Source organism: Polypterus senegalus, chromosome 1, assembly GCF_016835505.1.
Source record: "Polypterus senegalus isolate Bchr_013 chromosome 1, ASM1683550v1, whole genome shotgun sequence".
NCBI classification, from domain to species: domain Eukaryota; kingdom Metazoa; phylum Chordata; class Cladistia; order Polypteriformes; family Polypteridae; genus Polypterus; species Polypterus senegalus.
The window spans coordinates 320411430-320438381 of NC_053154.1; the positions used below are offsets into that span (position 1 = coordinate 320411430).

Here is a 26952-nt window from a genome sequence, read left to right on the forward strand (position 1 = left end):
CACCTAACAAATAAAAAATGTAGGAACCGAGACGGTAACGTCATTCTTGGCCGTTAAACGTGCTAGCGAGACGTCTCCAGCTGTAGACTTCCGTGTTTACGAGCTGTAGATGCGGAGTAGAGTGGTTTCTGCCGCGTGACGTCACCACGCAGGCGCACTCCTAACTGAAGCCTCCCGCCTCCTCCTCGCAAGCCCCGCCCCTCATCCGCGTTGAGCGGGTTCACTTTTAGCTGCTGGTGACGCTAGGGGCCGGTCTTGGTAGACAGAGCCCGGTATTTTTTACGCTGCGTTGACATTCCCATTCACTCTCCGTCGTTGACAGGCAGTCGAGTTCTGCATGTGCGCACTGCACTTCCAGACCCACCGTACTCCGTTGTTCCTTTCCCATCCACTTAACGTTTCAAGCATCACGGCGTCCCGTATTTAGTGCAGCAGGTAAGTTCAATTCCGTTTGCTTCTTCTGTTGTAGAATCAATGAGGGCTGACAATTGTGGTGAATCACTGCGGATGTGGCGCACAGTGTTTAAAATCGTTTGGCTTTTGATGTGTGCGCGACATGAGATGACGTTTAATTAATAAAGTTCATGGTAAATGTGAGAAGAGGGGTTTATCAGAGTCGAACGACCACAATTTTGAGAGGATTTCGACAAAGCCCAGTTTTAGCTTCGGTCATGTACAACTGGCATTCTTAATTGACATATGAAACGATCATCTGAAAGTATTGATTAAGGAACAGCAAAAGCGGTCCGATCGCTTTATATTCAAGGGGTTAAACAGGAGTAGCGGATCCAAAGTTTATTCAGGCATACCACACCCCCGCACAATGCAGTGCTTTTGGGCTGTGTACAGATTAGAAAAGAAAATCGAGCTCGAAACCCCCACGGGACGTGCAACAAGCATGTGGCAGCAGGGTCAAATCCTGGGAGAGATGATGACCTTCATGGAGAGTGGCCCTAGGCACTTCTTCTCCAAGGGTGGCTAAAGCGCACATTCCGTCGCGCCTGGTATGACGGCTCCACATGAGCGCCTGGTTACCTGACATATGACCTGGCTTTAGAGGGGTACTGCAACACCTCGTACTCACCATCCAAAGATTTGCGTGCATTTTAATACCAAGTTCAAATAAATAATCATACTAACCAACGCGTGATATACACCCCCAACAAAGCAGCAATTGTTTGGCTCTTAACATGAAACACGGAACTAGTAAGCCTCCGGTTTTGGAAGTTCGGTATTGTGTACCGATTATGCATCGGGATGCAGTGATCATAAATTTTCCGAGCTCACTTTTTCCACTGTTCTGGACCCTGGCCGGTCCGGCTATAGGGCACGATCACCCATAGTGGGCCGTGTCTTTTTGTATTATGAGGGAATATTGGAGAATGCGTTCATTGAGAAATGAAAAATCGTGAATATAAGCCTTTCGGGCATGCATGCGCAAGGTGCATTAAACACAGCTTTGTTCAGAAGAAGGCAGCCTTACTCCCCAGTCGTGGGTTTGTTTCTTTCGTTGCAGGCAAAGAGAGGTTTCTTGGCAGCGCGCGCTGTGACCTTTTACCTACTTTCCACAGGCACCCACGTGACCGAGGAGAAGTAGGGGGAAGGGCGGGGACTGGTGACAATGAGGCAGCTGGACAGACTGCCCTGCACACCGGCCGGCGTGTCCTTCACGTCACACGATCGAAGGCCTTTAGCGATTGTAGGTTACATTTCGGAGACTTGACTTTACGTGCCAAGACCCACCGTTTCACGGATTTTGGCTTTAAGACTGATTTACTAGTGGATTTGCATTTATCCAGTAGGTAAGAATGACGCGATTTGAATTAGTCCGTGGGTGAGAATTCATTTTAGTGAAAAAGTCTCTGCTGTGGACCCCAAGGTGAAGGTACAACTTCAAAAGAAAACGGGAATAATAATAACATACAAAATAATATGGATTCAGAAAGTATTCAGACCCATTTTTTTCACATTTTGTTGTGTTGCTGCCTTCTGTTCATAGCTTGCTCAACATTCAAGGGTGACTTGGGTGTAGACTCAGGGACCCCTGCTCACAAAGGGGTCTTAGAATATACTAGATAAAAAAATAAAAGAAAAAGTCACATTTTCACCTACAGTACAGGCCCTTATAACAATCTGCTCACCAGCACACACCCCAACCTCATTTTGACCCTCACTATTATAAACCCGGGCAGCACGGTGGTGCAGTGGTTCGCTTCCCAGGTCCTCCCTGCGTGGAGTTTGCATGTTCTCCCCGTGTCTGCGTGGGTTTCCCCCTGGTGCTCCGGTTTTCTCCCACAGTCCAATGACATGCAGGTTAGGTGCATTGGTGATCCTAAATTGTCCCTAGTGTGTGTTTGGTGCAGAGCTGGCCTTAGGGCGAAGTGAATGAAGCGACCGCTTCGGGCCCAAAGCTGGAGGGAGCCCACTGCACCCAAGGTTTTTTTTTTTTCCTGTGATGCGACACTGTTGCGGAGGGCCCAATGGAGCAACAGACTCCTTCACTCCAACCTCTATTACTAATTTTTTTATATATATAATTCACGGGCAACATATTCCATCACCTAATTACTCCATGTGGACATCTCCACTCGGCACTCCAATCTTCATTATGCTTCACTCAGGCCCGCGTGCCTGTTGCCGCCTCCACGGCTCATCTGTGCCTCTGTCCTCAGTAGGCGGCCACTTATGCTTCAGTCTGGGACGCTCCGCCACACTGCATTCTCGACAGAGCATAAAAGGGGCCCTTCTCTTCGTAAAGCCATCACTTTTCTTCATATCAATATATTTCCATTTTGTTAGAAAGAACGTCTTGTAGATAGTAGTAGGATTTCCGAATTTCCACAGTTTGAAATTATTGTATTCCAAATGTCTTCAGTTCCACCACCAAAGAAATATAAATCAGATGCTCAAAAACGTGAAGAAAAAGCAGCGAAAGATGAATTCTTTGCTACCCAAAAAGGCGCTTTGCAACGCTTCCTAACAAAAACGGTTAGATCTAGTAGCAGCAGCAGCACTGGCACCAGGACTGAACTTCCATTAGTCGAAGATACCGCAACGCTGTCGAATCTCTTGATTATTCTGAACTTATTCATGAGTTTGCCATTGCCAAGGTTTGAAAAGTGTGAAATAGATTTCAATATCTGCTGGTAAGTTATTTTATACGGAAATCTGAATATCTCGAAAGTATGAAAACAAGCTTTAAAACCGAATGAAAATGTAAAAACAAAATAATGTGGATCTCATCTTCATAAAATAAAAAAAATATCTAAAAAATATAAAAAGCAAAAAAATCTGCACGTGCTGCCTGGTGAAAACAGCAAAAGCTGGTTAAAATGTAGCTTAATCTGTTTATGTATTGTCACTAAAGACATTTATGCGGGCCCACTCCGACCTCCATCACTCATACCCTTCACTCAGGGCCTTGTACGACAGTCTGCGCTGACAGCCTGCAAATTTGGCTCCTGTCAGTGTGTTACGGTTACGGTTGTCAGTGTCAAACAGAAATCGTCAAAAAGTGATGGTTGTAGATGCCAGGAAAACACATTCCTGCAGCTCAGAATGCAGGAAATCGCTTGGTGGCCGGAGCTCTGCCCCGTACCCCCTAGCTGCAGGGGTCGGGCCCCGTATCAGTTTGCTTTGGGCCCGAAATTGTCTAGGGCCGGCTCTGCTTGGTGTGTGGGTGTGTGTGTGTGTATGCGCCCTGCGGTGTGCTGGTGCACTGCCCGGGGTTTGTTTTCTACCTCACGCCTTGTGCTTGCTGGAATTGGCACCAGCAGACCCCTGTGACCCTGTGTTGGGATATAGCGGGTTGGAAAATGACTGAGTGACTATTATAAACCCTTTTCTAATCGGACCCAAATAAAAAACTTTCAAAACAATATACACTCACTGACCAGTTCATTAGGTACACCTAATTGGACCCTTTTGCCTTCAGAACTGCCGTACGTCTTCATGGCATATATTCAACAAGGTGCTGGAAACATTCCTCAGGAATTTTGGTCCATATGGACATGATAGCATCACACAGTTGCTGCAGATTTGTTGGCTGCATGATGCAAATCTTCTGTTCCACCACATCCCAAAGGCGCTCTGTTGGATTGAGATCTGGTGATTGTGGGGACCATTTGAGTCCAGTGAACTCATCGTCATGTTCAAGAAACCAGTTGGAGATGATTTGAGCTTTGTGACATGGCTTATTATCCTGCTGGAAGTTGCCATCAGAAGATGAGTACACTGTGGTCACAAAGGGACGGACATGGTCAGCAACAATACTCAGGTAGGCTGTGGCATTTAAATGATGCTCAGTTGGTACAAAGGGGCCCAAAGTGTGCCAAGAAAATACCCCCCACACCATTACACCACCACAATCAGCCTGAATTTTTGATACAAGGCAGGATAGATCCCTGCTTTCATGCTGTTGACACCAAATTCTAACCCAACCATCCGATTGTCAAAGCAGACAACGTTTCTCCAATCTTCTTTTGTCCAGTTTTCGTGAGCCTGTGTGAATTGCAGCCTAAGTTGTCTGTTCTTAGCTGACAGGAGAGGCACCTCTCACTGTAGCCCACCTGCTTCAAGGTTTGACATGTTGTGTGTTCAGATTTGCTCTTCTGCACACCTCAGTTGTAATGAGTGCTTATATGAGTTGCTGTTACCTTTCTATGAGTTCAGACCAGTCTGACCATTCTCCTCAGACCTCTGGTATCAACAAGGCATTTTTGCCCAGAGAACTGCCGCTCACTGATGTTTTTCTCTTTTTCGGCCCATTCTCCGTAAACCCTACAGATGGCTGTATGTGAAAATACCAGTAGATCAGCAGGTTTTGAAATCCTCAGACCATCCCTTCTGGCACCAACAACAATGACACGTTCAAAGTCACTTCAATCCCCTTTCTTCCCCATTCTGGTGCTCTGTTTGTACTTCAGCAGGTCATCTGGACAATGTCTACATACTGAAATGCATTGAGTTGCTGCCATGTGATTGACTGGCTAGGTATTTTTTGTGAACAAGCAATCAGGTGTACCTAATAAAGTGGCCAGTGAGTGTGTGATCTCTGGTTGGTTGGTATTGGTAGGGCACTTGTTTATTTCTGTTAGAAGATGGGGGAGTTGGGAGCAGGCGCTGATAGCGTTTTGACACACCCACCACACGGCAAACCCACCTGGATTGGTACCCTAGTGCAGCAGGTGACACCTCAGTTCCACACTAGAACAGTGTGAGTTTTTTTTACGGTGGCTGGAGTGCCAATCCTGCCACCAACTCCCAGGTTTTCCCTGTAATTTGGAGGACCTGCGTGCAGGACTGGATGCAGATTAACATCATACCCAGGATGAAGCCACTGCAGGATAAGGGCCTTGCTCAAGGGCCCACTGGAGTAGTGTCACTTCCGGCGTTTGTGATTCTAGCTTGAGAGCTTAGATGGGAGGCAAACGTTTGTCCCAGATATGTCAGGTACAAGTAAAGATTCAACATTCGACATTTGTCCTGTGAAAGGATTGGGCCAGTTTAGAATCATAGTGGTCTACAGACAGGGACCAGACCTGGATAGAACACCAGTGTATCACATTCTTCACTCACTCAGTTGGCAGTTAACTAAATTTATACTTATTTGGAATGTGCCTTAATAAGCCTGAGAAGAAATGTACCAAGCTCAAGATAGATAGATAGAACTTTATTTGTCCCCAGGGGGAAATTTTTCTGCTAACATAAACTCATAAAATTTCTATATATGTATATGAAATCCAATGTATGTCTGTCTGTCCACTTTTCACAAGATAACTACTTAACAGATTTAGATTGGGTTTTTTTCTGTAATTTGCTTGAACATTCCAGTTAATTTTGTGACTTCTCTCATCGCGGTACCGATATATTTGCGCAAATCCGAGAGAGACGCAACAGGCTGAGGGGCGCGGGACGGGGCCCTCCTCACTCATGTACCAGCCTTGGGGCATATCTTACATCCATTTAGGTAGCGAACAAGAGAACTACTTAATGGATTTAGGTCAGGTTTTTTCCTATAATTTGTTTGAACATTCTGGTTGATTGTGCAACTACTCTCAATGTGCTAAGTACCATAGTTGGCTTGCTGTACCGATATATTTGCGCGAATCTGAGAGGGACGCAGCAGGCTGAGACCCTCCTCATTCACGCACCAGCCTTGGGGCATATCTTACATTCACTTAGCTAACGAACAAGAGAACTGCTTAACGGATGTAGATCAGGTTTTTTTTCTATAATTTGTTTGAACATTCTGATTTTGCAACTACTCATTGCGCAGAGAATCATAGTTTGCTTACAGGAGCGATATATTTGCGCTAATCTGAGACAGAGGCTACACGCCGAGGGGAGGGGGAAGCGTGACGTCGGGAGTCAGTCTACCTCTGCGTTTTGGAGTGTAACTTGTTAGTGATACCTTTTTGTTTATTGATTTTTAAAGTTTGTCCTGTTTCACTACTACGCGTGCGGAACCGTGGGGAATGGCTAGTAAATAAATACATAAATAGGTAGATAAGTAAATAGATAAATAAGTATAAACACACAATTTGGTCTAAACACACAGTGGAATGACTATAAAGCAAGAAATATTCAAAAGAAAGAAAAGTTATGACATGGCTGTTGCAGTCACATTGCAGGCATATTGCTGTTGGTGTAAAGGAGCCCTTAGCATGTTCTTGACACACGTCTGCTGAATTAATTAATTGGCTGAAAGTTCTCAGTGTTAATGTGTCATAGAGAGGGTGTGTAGCATTGTTCATAATAGCACTCAGTCGTATATTTGTGTAGGCAGTGTCGTACAGTGGTTAAAGCTTTGGACTTCAAACCTTGATGTTGCAGGTTCAAGTCCAGCCACTGACTCTGTGTGACCCTGAGCAAGTCACTTCACCCATGTTTGCGCCAACTGGAAAAAGAAAAGAAATGTAACCAAAGTGTTGTAAGTCTCTGTGAATAAAGGTGTCGACCAAATAAATAAATGTAAATATATTAACTGTCTCCTTCAGTACAACCTCTAGAGTTTGTCCTGTAACTGAGCTTGACCTTTTAATTAGCTTGTTGATTCGGTGGGTCTCTCTTGAAGTGATGTTACCAGCCCAGCACACTAAAGCAAAATAGTCCCTAAGTTTACTTTTATGTCACAGGAGTTCAAGTAGGCAAAGCGACTTGATTGGATTTACTCAATTTGTCAGAGCTCCGGACTGACATATACAGGATTTGGATTAATATGAATTTTTTGAGACACCACACTAAGAAGACAAATCCAAAATTCCTGTAACACCCAGAAAATTCTTTCTGGTGGCTTCAAACTGGCAGAGTACACCCCTAGTGAAAGAAAATAAACGCTTCAAGCAGTTCTTTTCAGAACCACACACTAATTACATAGTTAAAAACAGAATGCTAGAAGTGACAGTGTTTATTTACAGTATTTGAATTGGCTTGTTCCTGCAAGATGGCATTGTGACACACTGGTTAGCACTGCTATCTCACAACTTTAAAAAACTGGGTTTAAATCTCAGCCTGGTTATAGTCTGTGTGAAGCCCACACATTCTCCGTTTGTCCTGATGGGTTTTTTTTCCCTCAAATCCCACAAGGATGCATGGTAGATGAATTGATGATTACAGATTTTCTCTGTATTGGTGAGTGTGGTTGTGTGCCCTACTGTGGACTAGGGTCTCATAGAGGTTTTGTTGCTGTCTTACACTTTAGTCCTGCCAGGACAGGCTTTAGCACCCTTGCGACCTTTCACTTTAAATGATGGTAGGAGAGATGGATAGATGGCGTGTTCCTTTAGGGGATATTGCAGCCTGAACTGGTTATTCAAGCTGTGGTAAGGTCATCACTGGACAGACATTGACCTAACCACAGTCTCTCACGCAGGGTTCTTTTAAAGGAACACCCCACCCAAGGATTATATTTTTCAATATGTTACTTAGCCCATGTACAGGTGCCGGTCATAAAATTAGAATATCATGACAAAGTTGATTTATTTCAGTAATTCCATTCAAAAACTGAAACTTGCATATTAGATTCATTCATTACACACAGACTGATGTATTTCAAATGTTTATTTCTTTTAATGTTGATGATTATAACTGACAACTAATGAAAGTCCCAAATTCAGTATCTCGGAAAAATTAGAATATAAATGCAATGCAAAAAAGGATTTTTAGAAATGTTGGCCAACTGAAAGGTATGAACATGAAAAGTATGAGCATGGACAGCACTCAATATTTAGTTGGGGCTCCTTTGGCCTGAATTACTGCAGCAATGCGGTGTGGCATGGAGTCGATCAGTCTGTGGCACTGCTCAGGTGTTATGAGAGCCCATGTTGCTCTGATTGTGGCCTTCAGCTCTTCTGAATTGTTGGGTCTGGCGTATTGTATCTTCCTCTTCACAATACCCCATAGATTTTCTATGGGGTTAAGGTCAGGCGAGTTTGCTAGTCAATCAAGAACAGGGATACCATGGTACTTAAACCAGGTACTGGTAGTTTTGGCACTGTGTGCAGGTGCCAGGTCCTGTTGGAAAATTAAATCTGCATCTCCATAAAGTTTGTCAGCAGCAGGAAGCATGAAGTGCTCTAAAACTTCCTGGTAGACAGCTGCGTTGACCTTGGACCTCAGAAAACACAATGGACCAACACCAGCAGATGACATGGCACCCCAAACCATCACTGACTGTGGAAACTTTACACTGGACCTCAAGCAACGTGGATTCTGTGCCTCTCCTCTCTTCCTCCAGACTCTGGGACCTTGATTTCCAAAGGAAATGCAAAATTTACTTTCATCAGAGAACATAACTTTGGACCACTCAGCAGCAGTTTTGTCTTTAGCCCAGGCGAGACGCATCTGATGCTGTCTCTTGTTCAAGAGTGGCTTGACACAAGGGATGCGACAGCTGAAAGCCATGTCTTACATAAGTCTGTGTGTGGTGGTTCTTGAAGCACTGACTCCAGCTGCAGTCCACTCTTTGTGAATCTCCCACACAGTTTTGAATGGGTTTTGTTTCACAATCCTCTCCAGGGTACAAGCGGTTATCCCTATTGCTTGTACACTTTTTTCTACCACATCTTGTCCTTCCCTTCGCCTCTCTATTAATGTGCTTGGACACAGAGCTCTGTGAACAGCCAGCCTCTTCAGCAATGACCTTTTGTGTCTTGCCCTCCTTGTTCAAGGTGTCAATGGTCCTCTTTTGGACAACTGTCAAGTCAGCAGTCTTCCCCATGATTGTGTAGCCTACAGAACTCGACTGAGAGACCATTTAAAGGCTTTTGCAGGTGTTTTGAGTTAATTAGCTGATTAGAGTGTGGCACCAGGTGTCTTCAATATTGAACCTTTTCACAATATTCAAATTTTCCGAGATACTGAATTTGGGACTTTCATTAGTTGTCAGTTATAATCATCAACATTAAAAGAAATAAACATTTGAAATACATCAGTCTGTGTGTAATGAATGAATCTAATATGCAAGTTTCACTTTTTGAATGGAATTACTGAAAAAAATCAACTTTGTCATGATATTCTAATTTTATGACCGGCACCTGTAGTTTGTACCGATAGCCAGTAATAAAAAAAAATATAATCTTAAAGTTTTCATGCAGAGAGGAAATAAAAAAGTTCCTGATAGAATAAGTATCCAACACAGGACTACAGCAAACATCATCAAAAGTATCAGTGTCACCCGTCAAGCCATCCATTTGTATGCTCACAACGTTTCCCACACTTGTATTTTTACTGAAATATTGTTTAATAGTTGGGGTTTAATAAAGTATACCAAAGACCAAAATAAACCACTTCCAGAAAATGCTGTTGTGAACAAACACTCAGACGTGAACGAAAATTAGAATGGAAGACCCCCCCCTTTCATCCATTGGTTACGAGTGCAGCCCAGTAACAGCTTGTTCTAAAACCCTGCACTTCACATGATATTAACATTGCAAAGTGAGCTAAAGATTAAAACTTCAAGAAAAGCGAATGAAATCATTATCAGGAAGAGAATACGACTTGTATTTGTGCACATCTGAGTTGCTCCATCAAGCACAAAGTCAGTTCATCCTTGCAGTGTCACATACTGCTTCAAAATAATCCCAGGGTACTCCATTTTTGGATAGAAATATAAATGTAACATTGGGAGACTGTTGTTCAGTGTAAAAGCTCATTCGTGTCCGAGTGAATTTTATTTTGGTTACGAGTGGTTTATTGGACTATATATTAGTTAAAATATATGTGTTTAGGACGTGGTGAGTTGATATGTGGATTATATGACATGAGTGGCAAGATTTTTTTCATGGCTGTTTTTATATTGTTTGCTCTTTTCACATATCCCACTTGCTTCTTTACATTGCCAATGCTTAGGAGTGCGTTGTATTTACAGTATTAGTCAAACGTTTGGGCAAACTCAGAAATGTTCACGTTTTTGGTAGAAATTGATACTTTTTTCTATCAAGATACAGTCAGAAAAAAGTCAAAACTATTAAAAATACAGTCAAGACATTGTAAGCATTGCTAATGTATAATACTTCTTGAAATTACTAATCTTTAACTTATTATTCACATATGGCTTCAAATCGCCATTCTTTCAGTGTCCTGATAAATAGATATAGTTATCTCCCTTAGCTAATTCTTAATTATACATGTTTAAATTCTGATTGTTTATTAGAGAAGCCTTGCATATGCATTAATACCACAGAAACCTGTTATTCTGTTCACTTGAATTGATTACTGGCGCTCCTAAAGTTCAGTTCTGGTTTCAGTGAAGCCACTGTTGAAGCAGATTAGGCAGCACAGGCACCCTCGGCCCCAAAGAAGGTACTCGGAATCTCAAGACAGGCAGCAGAATCAGGCTGTATTGCACAACACACATTCAGACTCAGTTCAAATGATTTAAGCTCCGAACAGTCCATGAGCTTCAGACTTATTACAATTCTTATCACAAAATATCCCCTCTTCACACAATTTCCCATCATGTGCTTTATAGGGTTTCTAATAATAATGACCTCGTTCAGCCCCTTTTCTCGTAACAATATCCTGCCTTCATAGACTTCCTCATAACAATTTACCCTTCATTATCTGTTTCTTCATTAAAATCCCTTTGGCTTGAAGGATGTATTTGCCTCCTGTAGGTGAGTATCACCTAGTCTGGAGGACCACCGTGGCTACAGGTTTTCATTCTAACCCCTTTTTTAATGAGTGCCCTGTTTGTGCTGCTAATTAACTTCTTGTGAATTCATTTTAATTGAATTACTTTTTTAAAATTTGTTCCCCTGAATTTCTTCATTGTTCCTCTGAATTGTTTCATTTCTTTCTTGAAATGGCACCCAAACAGAAATAAAATTTGAAGTGAGTAAGCCAGCAGAAGACCAACTAAGTGAGGGCGTCAAACTCCAGCCAATTTTACTTTAACCAGCTGCTTAATGAGGTGCCAGTTCTTGTCGTTAATTAAACTCGTTCTTTAATTTCGTGGCTTGTTGCTGTTCTCGTGTTGCATTAGCAGACATTTCCGAACTTGTTGATTTTCTCTTTCTAAGAGCACTAGTAAAATGGTTTGGGGACCTGAGCAGATCAACATTCCTAAGACTTTCATCTTTCTTTATTTTCAGATATTGTATGATGGACACCAGGGGCCTCATGTATAAATGGTGCGTACGCACAGAAATGTTGCGTAAGAACGTTTCCACGTTCAAATCGCGATGTATAAAACCTACACTTGGTGTAAAGCCACGCACTTTTCCACTGTACCTCATGCCCTGTCATATGCAAGTTCTCCGCTCGGTTTTGCAAACTGGTGGCACCCAGCGTCAAAGCAGTGCTACTGTTCCTGTGTGGTTATTCTTTCTTTTCCTGACACAGCTTTATAAATACACTACAATTAACTGCATATTGTTTATTAGTGTAATGCATCTGATTGTAATTAACTTGTAACAATATAATGGTCCAGGGAACAGCCATAGTATTCCAAATACCATAACTGCTTTAGCGTTGTTACTCTCACGGCACCATCTTCTTCTTCTTTTTCTTCTTTCAGCTGCTCCCTTTAAGGGTTGCCACAGCAGATCATCTTTTTCCATATTACTCTCACTGCACCACTCGGAGTATTTATATCACTGTATCTGAGTGGGGAATCGCAGCAGCAGCTGATCGGAAAGAGAATTATCGGTATACAGCATCAAGCACACGCTGCCTCAACCACGGCAAAACATTTCCTGCCTTTCCTGTACGGACCTCGCGGTTCAGAAACAGTTTCATCCCAAGAACTATAAACCCACTCAATCAGTTGCTCCTTGTAGAACTGTTTGTACTTATAAGTACAATCACCCCACTTTAAACTTGCACTACAGTTATAATATGACACAACTTGAGCCACTTTATAAAGCGCATAGTTACATATGATGACGATATCATTTTTAAGATGAAATGCAGCAAAATATGTTGATTATATTATACAGATAAAACTTTAACTTCATTTAAATAATCTGTATTGTTAATAATTAAACATGTGAGGACACGGTGCTGCAGCGCTAGCAAGTTCACGCATTGTTCCTGCCTCGCGCTGTATATTTACTGAGGCTGCCGCAACACTGGAAGGATAGAAGGATAGAATAATTAAACACGTACTATGAAGATATTTCAATGTTTCTTAAATGTTTTGAAGAATCGTCGTTCTAAGCTTACAGATGGCTTAACGTCTATTACAGAGCTGATTGTGTGGCGATTGGGTATTTGGGGAAAGAAAAGTAATGGCAGGAATTGAAGGTTAGTACGTTTGAAAGAGACAGTACTGCTACAATAAATTATTTCATCGAAGGTCACGCATGGCGCAGCAGCATCTTGCTATGTGACTTGATATGTGACTTCTTTTTTTATGTCACTGTGCAACTTTGTGAACTTGAGCTTTCGAGTTTCTCCGACACACTATGTCACTCGATCAACTTCCTTTTGTTGTTTATACCACTGTTTAAATCAACAAATAGTAAGTTTTTCCTTTGCCTCCACTTGGTATTCTCTGAAATTCTTTTATTTCCCCCCGTGCTTTTCCCATTGTCTTTTCACAGAATGCTGAGCTTAAGGGCTATTTATATTGATTTGCAAATTCAAAGAGGCGTAATTCTGGGAGAAGTTAGGGCAGAACAGCACATGCGTGCACGAGTGTTACTATTCACGCTGACCGGGATTTATGTAGCGGAAGAACGCAGAAGTTGGTGAATGCACAGATTCCTGCATCTGGATTTTGGCTTTTGTGCTTACGTCATGTTATAGTGCGAATTCTACGCACGGCGTTACGCATGAGGCCCCAGTTGTTTTGGCTCATTTTGTATCTCATTATTGTTTGGATGCTAACTAAGGAAAAAGAAACAATGAAGGGGTCTGAGTCTTCAAGAGCAAGCCAATTAAATAATTAGTAGCAAAAATGGGTTACTCATTAAGAAAAGGGTTAGAATGAAAACCTGCAGCCATAGTGGTCCTCCAGGACCAGAGCTGGCGACCCCTGACCTAGTCACTCCTCCCTAATCCTGTGCTGTTAAAGGTTGAGGGCCTTTGGTTAATTAGTTCTCAGCACTACTTTGGACTCAGTAGAAGCCACCTGTGAAAACTGGACGACTTAATAGTTCAATTAATGTTTACTTATTGCACTAGCATCTCTTAAGGCTGATGTTATAGACAGCCGTGCCAGTTAGGTGGCAGCACGCAGCTTGACTGATAAGGGCTAAACTGCACATAGCTAGGCGTGGTGCCTCTTGACTACTTGAAGTAAAAATACAGGTCCTTAACAATTAATTCTTACATAATTTAAAACTGGTTTAGTATACTCTTCTATAATTTTATTATTGTTCATAAAGAGGCACAGACATATAAACTTAAATGTTCCTTTAACCTATATATATATATATATATATATATATATATATATATATATATATATATATATATATATATAAAACCGCTGAAAAAATTAAAAGAACCCTTTGATAACACATCAGATCTCAATGGGAAAAAAATCCAACTCTACTGATATGGACTGATATAGTAATGTGTTAGAAATGAAAGGATTCCACATTGTTTGATGGAAATGAAAATTATCAACCTACAGAGAGCTGAATTCAAACACACCCCAAAAATCAAAGTGAAAAAATGATATGGCAGGCAGGCGAGTCCATTTTGCCGAAATTTCATTGCAGCGACTCCAAATCGCACTTAGTAGTTTGTATGGACCCCACGTGCTTGTATGCATGCCTGACGACATCGGGACATGTTCCTAATGAGATGACGGATGATGTCCTGGGGGATCTGCTCTCAGATCTAGACCAGGGCATCACTGAGCTCTCCTGGACAGTCTGAGGTGCAACCTGGTGGCATCAGATGGACTGAAACAATGTCACCCCCAGAGGTTTTCTATTGGATTGAGGTCAGGTGAGTGATCGTGGGGGCCAGTCAATGTTATCAATTCCTTCATCCTTCAGGAACTGCCTGCATACTCTCGCCACAAGAGGCCAGGCATTGTCGTGCACCGGGAGGAACCCAGGAGCCACTACACCAGCATAGGGTCTGACAATGGGTCCAAGGATTTCATCTTGATACATAATGGCAGTCAAGGTGCCATTGTCTAGCCTGTAGAGGACTGTGTGTCCCTCAATGGAATGCTGACCATAATATGCTTTTCCAGTCCTCCGCCCAATGTCTATGTTTTTTTGGCCATTTTATTCTTTTCTTTTTATTTGCCAGTTTCAGATATGACTTTATCTTTGAAACTCTGGCTCTTAGGCCAGCATTCCAGAGCCGTCTTTCCTACGTTGCAGATGACACTGGTATTTGCCATGCATTTAAAGAAGCAGCCAACTGAGGACCTGTAAGGCGTTTTTTTTTCTTCAACTGCCCGCTCTCATGTCCTTATCCTCTTAAGCAGTTGTGTATCTTGGCCTTCCCTTTCTTTATCTGTGCTGGTTAAATCCAGTTCACCCTCTTCTTTCAAGACCTTAATAGACACCTTTGTATGAAATGTTCAGTTTCTTGGCATTCCATCACATGGAATAACCTGTACTCTACAAAAGAACAATAGACTTACATGTTTCTTGAGAAAGCTGTTTCATTCTGGCCATTTTTGATTCCAGGACTGACCTTTAGGAATTCCAGGGTCTTGCAACCCAAGTGATCAGAATAGCATGTTTCAGCAATGCCTAATGTAATTACAAAGGTTTTTCTAATAACCAATTATTATTTAAAATGACAAAGATAAGCTAAGGGAACTGACCATTAGGACACTTGACGGAATGACTGCTGAAAGTGGATATTTTGCATTGATGAAATATGTGAAAAGTAAATTAAAAATAAGTTATTTCAAGCAGAAATAGCTATTTAACAACACTAGTGATGTCTTGGCTGTATTGTTTAAATCAATTTAATGGTATATTGATTAAAAAGGGTATCAAATTCTAACAAAAACATGAAAATGTCTGCTTTGCCTTCACAGTATCGCTAGGTACAGGCAGTAAGACGTTCTCTGAATTTAACCTCTGCAAATTACATTTGATAGATGGCATAATTAACAACCATGCTTTACACTCCATCTTAATTCCAACGTTGGCTGGCCTTGAACACTGTCTCTGCAAGCAAGAAGTGTTCATTGTTCTTGTATTATTCTTTGGAGGATACACATTAACACTCAGTTTCTGTCAAAGGCACCTAGCAGCAGGCCATTCATTGCATTAGAGCCACTGATGATTTTGTATGTTCACTCACTCCATTTGTGAAAGCAGGAAGATTCAGAATGTTACAGTTTGTAAAGAAAAGATAATGGCTGCTAAATTACATGTTCCAGCTTCTGGCCTGCAGCCTGCAGCAAAACCCAGCTACAATATAAAGGCATGCATTCTTATGGGAAACCCACAAGACTTATGAAAACCAACTTAATACTTTGCAGTGTAGGATGTCATTTTAAAGCTGTACGCAGGAGCAAGAGAGACTGAGACTGTGCTGCCTTACGCTGTGAAACAAGTTATAAAATCAGTCCTTTGAAGCTCTATAATGTAAGTTAGAAAAGAGTATTGATGACTGTATATAATTTTGTTCATTCGACCAATCACAGATTGTGGCCATGGAATACATGTATCCATAAATAAACTATGGCAGAGATTTGAATTCACTAATTGAAGGGGTGATCTGCCTCAATTAAGGCAAACCATCCATCCATCCATCCATCCTCTTCCGCTTATCCGAGATCGGGTCGTGGGGGCAGCAGCTTGAGCAGAGATGCCCAGACTTCTGTCTCCTCGGCCACTTCTTCTAGATAGATAGATAGATAGATAGATAGATAGATAGATACTTTAGTAATCCCAAGGGGAAATTCACACACTTCTAGCTCTTCAGGGGGAATCCCAAGGTTTTCCCAGACCAGCCAGTAGACATAGTCCCTCCAGCGTGTCCTGGGTCTTCCCCGGGGTCTCCTCCCAGTTAGACGTACCCGGAACACCTCGCCAGGGTGATCCTGATCAGATGCCCGAGCCACCTCATCTGACTTCTCTCGATGCGGAGGAGCAGCGGCTCTACTCTGAGACCCTCCCGGATGACTGACCTCCTCACCCCATCTTTAAGGGAAAGCTCAGACACCCTGCAGAGGAAACTCATTTCAGCCGCTTGTATTCTCGTTCTTTTGGTCACTACCCACAGCTCATGACCATAGGTGAGGATAGGAATGTATATCGACTGGTGAATTAAGAGTTTTGCCTTACGACTCAGCTCCTTTTTCACCACAATAGACCGATGCAGAGCCCGCATCACTGCGGACGCCGCACCGGTCCGCCTGTCAACCTCCCGCTCCATTCTTCCCTCACTCGTGAACAAGACCCCGAGATACTTGAACTCCTCCACTTGAAGCAGGATCTCGATCCCAACCCTGAGAGGGCACTCCACCTTAAAAGACACAAATTCACAAACTAGTAAAGGTGAAAACATGAAATTCTATTTCATAAGAGAAGCTTTGATCAAAAGGGTTTTGAGCAAGACCTATTGAGAGAAACAGCAGTAAGACCAAAGATAATGTTTGGGATTAAGACACATTTTTCCTCGACTTAGCCCTCTGCTCCACAGTTTAAAATTACACATCAAACAATTCAGATGAGTTTAAAGTGCACATTACTGACTTTTATTTAAGGTGATTTGCATACATTTTGGTCACATCATGTAGAACTGACAACACTTTTTATACGGGGTCCCCCAAGAGGGGAGTAAATCAATGAGAAATGTGTCTTTGTCCCAAACATTATAAAAGGCAATGTATTTTTCACCATTATTCCCACGAACACTTTTTACACTCTTTTCTGGCTGACTTGATGTCTTCACCTTTGGAACAGCGTGTCCCATGGAGGTAGCACATCAGGTTGGCTAACAGGTGGAAGTCACACTGGTCTAGAGTAGGGTTGCATGTTATTCCAGTACTGAAAAAGTACCACCCAGCTTTTAAAACACTACAGTATCAGTATTTAATTTCATTCTACTTCTTCTTAAGGCTGCTCCAATTTAGGGGTCGCCACAGGGGATCATCCGTCTATCCATTTCTTTTACATCATTTTCCGTCAAACTGACTGCCTTCACGTCCTCCATCACCACATCCATAAACCTCCTCTTTGGCCTTTCTGTTTTCCTTTTGCCTACTGGTTCCATCCTCAACATTCTTTTCCTGATGTACCCCTCATCTCTCCTCTTCACGTGCCCAAACCACCTCAATCTCACATTTCTCACTTGGTCACTAAACTGTCGTACCTGTGTTGTCCCTCTGATATACTCATTCCTAATCCTGTCTGCCCTCGTTAACCTGAGTGAAAATTGTAACATCTTCAACTCTGCCACCTGTCTTTTCATCAGTGCCACTGTCTCCAAACCATACAACATAGCTGGTCTCACTACCATTTTATAGACCTTCTCTTTCACTCTTGTAGGAACTCTTCTATCACAAATTACTTCTGCCACTCATCTCCACCCTGCATGCACTGTCTTCTTCACCTCTGAATTTAAATTCATTTACCTTCACCACCACTGCTCCTTGCAGTCACTCCCTTCCATCTCATTCACACACATGCACTCCATTTTATTCCTACTGACTTTTATTTCCCTTCTCTCCGGTAACTACTTGCATCTCTCCAGGTTCATCTCAACCTGCTGTCTAGATAGATAGATAGATAGATAGATAGATAGATACTTTATTAATCCCAAGGGGAAATTCACATAATCCAGCAGCAGTATACTGATACAAAGAAACAATATTAAATTAAATAGTAATAAAAATGAAAAAAATTAAAATAAAATTAATGTTAGCATTTACTCCCCCGGGTGGAATTGAAGAGTCGCATAGTGTGGGGGAGGAACGATCTCCTCAGTCTGTCAGTGGAGCAGGACGGTGACAAAAGTCTGTCACTGAAGCTACTCCTCTGTCTGGAGATGACACTGTTAAGTGGATGCAGTGGATTCTTCATGATTGACAGGAGTTTGCTTAGTGCCCGTCTCTCTGCCACAGATGTTAAACTGTCCAACTTTAATCCTACAATAGAGACTGCCTTCTTAACAAGTTTGTCCAGGCGTGAGGCATCTTTCATCTTTATGCTGCCACCCCACCACACCACCGCGTAGAAGAGGGCACTCGCCACAACCGTCTGATAGAACATCTGCAGCATCTTACTGCAGATGTTGAAGGATGCCAACCTTCTCAGAAAGTATAGTCTGCTCTGACCTTTCTTACATAGAGCATCAGTATTGGCAGTCCAGTCCAATTTGTCATCCAGCTGCACTCCCAGATATTTAAAGGTCTGCACCCTCTGCACACAGTCTCCTCTGATGATCACAGGGTACTCTCATTACAGATCACAATGTCATCTACGAACATCATAACCCACGAAGACTCCTGTCTGATCTCATCTGTCAACCTGTCGATCAACATTGCAAACAGGAGAGGGCTCGGAGCCAATCCTTGATGTAATCCTATTCAGACATTGAACTAGGCTGTCATTCCAACCGCACACCTCACTGCAGTCACACTGTCCTCTTACATATCCTGCACCACCTTCACATACTTTTCTGCTACTCCCAACTTCCTCATAAGTACCATAACTCTTGGTTCCCTGTCATATTTTGCTATTTGAAGTAAATGGTAGTTTTCAAGTAACTCGTGTTCCGTTGTTTCTAAGCACGATTGGAAATCCAAGGGGAACTTCTGCTGTTTGATTTTATTATACATATTAAATATAGCTTGAGTCACAAAGGGTACCAAACCACTCTTCGAACATATAGATATGTAAACGAGCTGAACAGTCTTAAGGAGAAGGGTCTTTTTATTGATTTACAGAGAGCAGTGAACAGTTGGGGGCACACAATTGTGTGGCAGAGTAGGGAGGCATGGCTTGGTGAATGAAGAAAAAGTGAAAGGTAGCCGAGGGGGGCCATTTCAAACCTCCAATCCTGTATCTTCAAACATATATTAATGTATACTTGCTGGATAGTCCAAGAGGATTCTCCTCATATCGGTATAGAGGGTGTGGTGTACAAATGTGTGCCGGAGCAGGGAGGCAAGTGTTTGTGGGCTTGCTGTGAGATGGGAGGGATAGGGGGAGTTATACATTATTTGCTTCCTGGACCATTTTAGACCCGGTATTTAAGTCAAAGAGCTGGTATCGATATCGAAGTCAACTTTTGGTACTGATCCAGCACTAGTCAGGAGAATAAGGTGAGTGTGGCATCTCTTCAAACGTACAGTTTTGCAGAGCCTGTTGAGTGTGAGTAGGGGGCATTGACTTGAAGAAGGAGAAGGATGGTTGACGGCTTTTCCCTTTTACCCTGTCAGACTACACAATTTTTCCAGCGATTTTTCAGTCCCATACTTCATTTGCATAATCTTCGTAACTTGAGGGCAACAGTGGCACACTCTTGTGACAGAGAGTTGTATAGTTTGACAAACTCAGTGACTTACTCCCAAGTTTTAGGCTCTGGTGTGTGCCAGAGCTAACAACCAATGAGTGCCCATCCAGAAGCACAGTGCATGCAATGCAGCCAATAGAAAGCAGAGAGAGTGTGTGTTTTAGTCATCACAAACAGAAGCCAGGCTTGTCTGTCTGAGGTCTTATATCTTACATACTATGACAAAATAGGAAGAAGGAAAAATATATGGGGCTAAGATAGTGGCTGAACCCGTTATACCTGTGAAACATCCGTACTGCACCGGAGCGGTTAGGCATCACATTGTTAGCTGTCAGAAAAATGGGCATGCTTGCAATACTTTGGAAATGTGAAACTGTGCTTCAAAGTCATCACAGCGCCATCTAATTTATCATCCCTGTGAAAGCTACTCGTTTAACTTGACATCCTCCTATGACGCAATCAACAACTGCAGATGACAAGTCTTACATCCCTTCTAACTAGACGTTGTGTAATGTGCTGCCCACTTTAATTGCGAGATTAAATATCTCGCAGTGTTGTGTGAATCTCTTGAGTATCCTGAAGTTGAGCAGAGGGGTTTGGGATTTCCAGTTCAGTTTCTTATATTGAAACTTTAACATTTGGTTGGAGAATATGGCAGCTGTAGTGAGAGGAGACCAGTCTACCTGGAGAAAATCTTTGCAGATTCAGGAAGAAAATGCCAGCTCCACATACACCCTAGCTGTGGCACCTGCTTAAAATAATAATAATTCTTTGCATTTATATAGCGCTTTTCTCACTACTCAAAGCACTCAGCAATTGCAGGTTAAGGGCCTTGCTCAAGGGCCCAACAGAGCAGAGTCCCTTTTGGCATTTACGGGATTCGAACCGGCCACCTTCCGGTTGGCAGTACAGATCCCTAGCCTCAGAGCCACCACTCCGCCTAAAATGCTGACTTACTTTATTTGATGAGTCCCGTATATCTCAGACTTGTCATTTATTTATTTTGTAATGTTCATAATTATATTTATAGTTCATACATACATAGGAAGGCAAGTTGTACCTGTTCTTGCAGCCAGAATGTGATGTTGAATTTTATAATAGGAAAGTGCCCAGCTGGCAACTCTCCATGCCTGGATCAATGCCCAGGAAACTCGGGCAGTGTTCAGAATCAACAAGGAAATGACAAAAAAAGAAATAATTTTGGACTCCAAAAATATTGGAACAGCAATACCAGTTTATTTGTTTTTGCTATAGACTGAAGACATTTATTTATGTTTGAGATCAAAAGCTGAATATGAGGCGAGAGTTCAGAACAGTATTGACATGTTGATGTCCTATCTCATTTTTTTAACCGCTTTTCTTGGTGATTGTCACCATGGCAGCAGGCCAAACAGGTCCTTGTAGACTTTTTTGTCCCCAGTGCCAGATTCCAGCTTTTCTTGGCGAATTCCCAGACATTCCCAAGCCATTCAGAAGATTTTAATTCCTCCAGTACATGCTGGGTCTGCCACAGGGTTTCTGCCCAGTGAGATGTGCCTAGAGCTGCTCTGGGGGGAGCCGCGCATTGGCCATCATTACCAAATGCACAAATCACCTTATTTGGCTCCTCTCAATCTGGAAGAGCAGTGACTCTAGTCTGAGGCCCTCCAGAATTGCTGAGCTTCTCATTCTGATGATTGTACTGTTGATCTCATTCTGATTCTCATGGCCACATGTGAGCGGTATAGATAGACTGGTACACAGAGAGTTTTGTCTTTAGACTTAATTCGTGCCTACATCACTGTGTACCAGTCTAACGCCTCTAGAATAGCTACTGCTGCTCCCATCTGCTTGTTGATCTCACATCCCCTTTAAATCACTCATGAACATGATCCCAAGATACTTGCACTGTTCTGCTAAAAGTCACGTATGCACCAAAAGAGTCTCCAAATATGCGTACACAGCTTTTCACCTAAAGAGTCACAAAATGTGAGTACAGTACACTGCTTTCCAGACAAACATTGGGATTTATAAAAGAAACTTGACGAGAGAACTCGCATACATTTACTGCAACTCTGACCCATCAAACGCAACATTTTGGAGAAACTGGGAAATATTGACACCCTTCATCAGGTAGGGAAATTCTGCCAAACCAGCTAAATGACATCTGATTGGTAAAATAATTCATTCCACTGAACCGTTATTATAAGAGATCTGATTGGTAAAATAATTCATTCCACTGAACCGTTATTATAATGTGCGTTGAGGTGACATATTAGACCTCAAAAGTGATAATTATGATGCACAGACTGTATGTTAGTTCCCTTTTAAGAGGGCCAATGCTGCGTATTTACAATGAATAACTTTTTTTTTTTTGTTTTTTGTCACTCTTTATCAACTACCTGTTGTCACTTCTCAGGGAACTTGCTGACAGGTATTATCTCTACCAAACTTCACTTCATGATGCCAGCTGTGCGTAAGTCATTAAAAGACCAACGAGGCATTAAACTTAGCTTTTGTTTGGTGTGGGTGTACGTACGTAAAACGTAACAGGTTTTTGCCAAATAAAATGGCAATTGTCTGATTCTTCTATCGTTATTGGAGCAATTTACAGACTTGTATCGCAATTAAGGGCACCTAGTGTAAATGATGCTGCTTTTGTTACCTATAAGCAGTGACATTTCATTAACACCCAAGTTCTCTGTGATGCCAAGATCAGACTAACAAATATTGTGTCTTGGTGGCCTGGGTCAACCAGTGATTTGTTTATTTTAAGGCAAAGTGCCTTTGGCAGACATGATAGTGCTGTACATGGTGGCTGGCTTGTTGGTAAGGTAACTTTTTGACCCGTCACTTTTTTATATGACTTGTACTATTCATTGTAACAGCAATAATGTTGTTACATGTGTCAGGTGACAGTGGGCACCCACTCAGATGCTGGTGCCGTACGCCTTTCCGACTCCCAGATCATAGAGGAGAAGCTGTAAAATGCTGCACATGCTATTGGCGCAATATATTGCGGAGCACAGCACGACGTGTCAGGAGTCATTTACCAGCCTATGTATGTTGGTTAGCATAGTCCATATATGGTTATTTCAGGGTGGCTACTGGGCGGAGTTAGAAGTGCATTCCTATACGCACATTTACAAGATGTTTGTTATTTATAAAGGTAAATTGTGTAGAAATGTAAGTATGTCATGTCTTATAAATTAGATTTTTTTGACGTGTACATTTTCCTGTTTTTTTGGTGCGCCCATTGTGATAAACCATGGGCATCTGAGACCCCCAAACACCAACACACTCACCAAAACAGAGTTCTCTATCAAATAAATGAAGGTTTTTATTTAAATATCTTCAAAATATTACCAATTCTTTCAAAACACTGGTTCTTTTCCTCTCACCACCACACTGCCCTCCTCCAGTCAAGTGTTGCCTCTGTACCATCCAGCTCCGACTCGCCTGAGTAAGAGAGTGCGGTCCCTTTTATTACAGACCTGGGAGTACTTCCGGTGCCAGGGCGATTGCCCGATGGAAGTACTTCCGGGTCACATGGATGTCCATTATTTATGTAGGGAGCTTGTTTCTCTGGAACGCGCTCTTGTGGCACCCCATGACTCCAGCAGGGCTGCCTTGCCAGACTACATTTCCAAGCATGCCCCACTGGGTCAAGATATCTGGGACTGCTGCCATCTAGTGTACTGGGGGAATAACAGTTCTTTAGCAGTCTCTCTGCTTTTATAGAGGTTGTCTGTCCCTTTCTTCCATCCGGTTCTGCTTCCTTTCCTGGCTGTGACGTCTGTCCAGCCTGTGTGGCATCTACACCATATTTATAAATGAAACCTCTGGAGGGAGAAATCCACTCTTTTCTGAGAGAGAGCCAGGACCTCATACTTGGAGGTGGTGATCCTCATTAACATACAGATATGTTAAACAATGTAGAAGATAGTGCCATTTTGGTGTAGGTCACCCAAATGTTTAGGTGAGCAAAAGTGTATTATATAATAAATACACAAAAAAATAAATACTAATATACAAGTTTAAAAATAGGTTTTCAAGTGGGTTTTAAAAGTGACTAAAGTTATTGCTATCTAATATGAAAAGATAGACTATTCCAAAGCTTAGGGGCAGCTACTGGAAAAGTATGGCCCCCTCTAAGCTCAAGACCAGAACTCGGCACAGCCAATAACTTCTGGTCAGAGGACCTCAGTGGTCATGAAGGAGAGTAAGGCTGTAAGAGGTCAGTAAGATAAGAGGGAGTCAAACCATTCAGAGACTTAAAAGCAAACAGTCAAATTTTAAAATCCTGTAGCAAATAGGAAGACAGTGAAGAGAAGCTAAGACTGGTGGGATGTGATTCTGTTTTCGTGTGCCTGTTAAAAGCCTGGAAGCAGCATTCTGGGATGACTGATTAACTCCAGTGTATAATGAGTTGTAATAGTCAAGCCAAGAAGACACAAATGCAGGAATTAGTGTTTGAAAATCATGTACTGAAAGAAAGGGCCTGACTTTAGCAAATACCTTGAGCTGATAAAAACAGGCTTTAACAGTGGAGCTCATTTGTTTATCAAACTTGAGGGCATTATCAAAAATCAAAGCAACATTTTTTGTAAAGGGTTTACAGTATGTAAATTGTAACACTCGGGGAAACAGGACTATCGACCTACTGTATGCAAACGTTAAAGACGCATACAGCGTCACCCTGCTGTCTGCGCTTGGGAAAGCAGATCATAACCTGGTTCTGCTTCAGCCTCAATACAAACCAAGAGTGAGGGCGCTACCTAAAACTACACGCTCATTCAGGAAGTGGTCCCCTGAGGCAGAGCAAGCTCTGAGAGACTGCTTTGGAACTACAGACTGGGATATATTGCTTGGGTCACATAGTGAGAACATTGAAGAGGCTGTTGAATGCACAACTGATTACATCAACTTCTGTATGGACATTGTAGTTCCAGTAAGAACAGTACGCTGCTATGCTAACAACAAGCCATGTGTTACAAGTGACATCAAGGGCCTTTTGAACCAGAAGAAAAGGGCTTTTAAAGGTGGTGATCAGCATGAGCTCAAGCGCGTGCAGAAGGAACTCCGAGTCCAGCTCAGGGCGGCGAAAGAGCAGTACAGGAGAAAGCTGGAGCAGAAGTTGCAGAACAACAGCATGAAGGAAATGTGGGATGGGATGAAGATCATCACTGGCTGCAGCTTGAAGCGGGATGCCACCATTGAGACAGACGTGGAGAGAGCAACTTCTTTAATAGGTTTGATCACCTTTTAGGATCCTCTGATGTGTGAACTTCGATGTTTGATGAATGGTTCGATGTGGTGAAGCAAAATGGCGACATACAAATATATTAATGTTGCTTTTATATTCAAGTGTCGCATATTCCCCAATGTAATGACATGATACATTTTGAAAGTCTCACATACCATCTTCTGTGCCGTCTTTTTTTTTTTTTTTTTTTGCACCTTCGCAATACCATCAGAATGTACGCCGGTGTATTAGAGCCACAGAGAAAAAAAAAAAGGACATAATGAAAATGTCTTATTTTGTGATTGGAAATTTCGACTTTAAACTCGAAATGTCTACTTTAACCTCGTAGTTTACTTTATCACTAAAGTACACCGTCGTAAATGTCATCTTAAAACTGAACCAGTTGTTAATCGCTGGGGCTTCCTCCTGACGTGACAGCAGCGACAAGCAGCAATAGATCGCCACACAAAACACATTCAATTTATGATATTCCAGTTCTCTGCACATTTAGAATTCTTAGATTTATACTTGATATCACTTTCATGATGAAATGCATTGAAATATGTGTTAACAGATAAATCGTTAACTTTGTTTAAATAATGACTAGTTACACATATTGGGTGGCACGGTGGCAGACTGGTAGCGCTGCTGTCTCACAGGGAGTCATGTCCCTTGTGATTCCTGCCTGGAGTTTGCATGTTTTCCTGGTGGGTTTCCACAATGTGCTCAGTTTTCTATCCAAAGACATGAAAGTTTGGAGATTTGGTAAAGCTACAATGACATTAGTGTATTTCTGTGCTTGTGTTCCCTTGCGATGAGCTGATGCCCCATCCAGAGACTTTTGCCAATTTGATCATTTTCTTCAAAACATAAATGTCCAAGTATAATATTTTTGTCTCATTTGTTTAACTGGTTTCTCTGTATCTACTTTTAGGACCTGAGTGAAAATCTGATGATGTTTTAGGTGATATTTATGCAGAAATAAAGAAAATTCTAAAGGGTTCACAAACTTTCAAGCACAACTGTATGTTAGTTTATCATCAAGTTTTGAAATTGCTGCAACTTCATTTTGGTTTTTTTTTAGTAGGTGTGGCCACTTTGGGTATTTATTGCCATGATGCAATTGCTTGTGCGTAAAGGGCACAGCCCTGGAAGTTGTTAGTCAGTGCAAAGACATTTAATTCTCCACCCTGTGTATACACTTCTCCAAGTTTGTGAATAATTTTCACAAATGTCTTTTTCATGTGATTATTAGATTCAGACAAATCTGTGTCTTTATATGTACTCATTTCATAATTAGTAATTTGTAATGCTGTAACCTCATTTACCTGTGTGCCTGCACCAGCGCTCTGAGTCTGCACTCATCGATGAGCGCTTGAATAAAATAAACTGACTTGAACTGAACTTTTTCATCGTCTACTAATCAACAACAACAATTTATTTCTTGTATAGCCCCAAATCAGACAAGGAATGCCATAATGTGCATTAACAGGCCCTGTTTTTTGACAGCCCTCTTGCCTTGACCCTCCAAGACATGGGTAGGCAATGTCAGCCTGGGAGGGCCGCAGTGGCTGCAGGTTTTTATTTCAACCCAATTACTTCCAATTTCAGACCTTATTTAATTTTACTGCTTGATAGTCTGCAGTTATCAGTTCTTATATTGTAGATTTATTTCCTTTCCGAGGAAATAATCCAAATGATTTGAAGCCTAAAACGAATAATTTTTAGTCTGTCACTGCTTTATTAAACCAAATAGTGTATGATGAATCCACACAGGCATAAGTTGAAACAAGTTAGATGGAGAACTCCTGGCTCTTTTGTAATTTGTATCTTAC

At 42.0% G+C, this 26952-nt stretch overlaps 1 protein-coding gene across 2 annotated transcripts in view; it reads left to right on the top strand.

Annotated features, from left to right (window-relative positions):
* Nucleotides 1–237: 237 nt before the first annotated feature.
* Nucleotides 238–26952, top strand: part of cpt1ab (carnitine palmitoyltransferase 1Ab (liver)) — a 156934-nt gene continuing 130219 nt past the window's right edge. The window contains exon 1 of one of the 2 annotated variants that reach the window (XM_039737040.1): nucleotides 238–435. The gene's annotated coding sequence lies outside the window, so the exon portion shown is untranslated. The remainder of the gene's footprint in view (nucleotides 436–26952) is intronic. The other variant, XM_039737048.1, reaches the window with a different exon arrangement.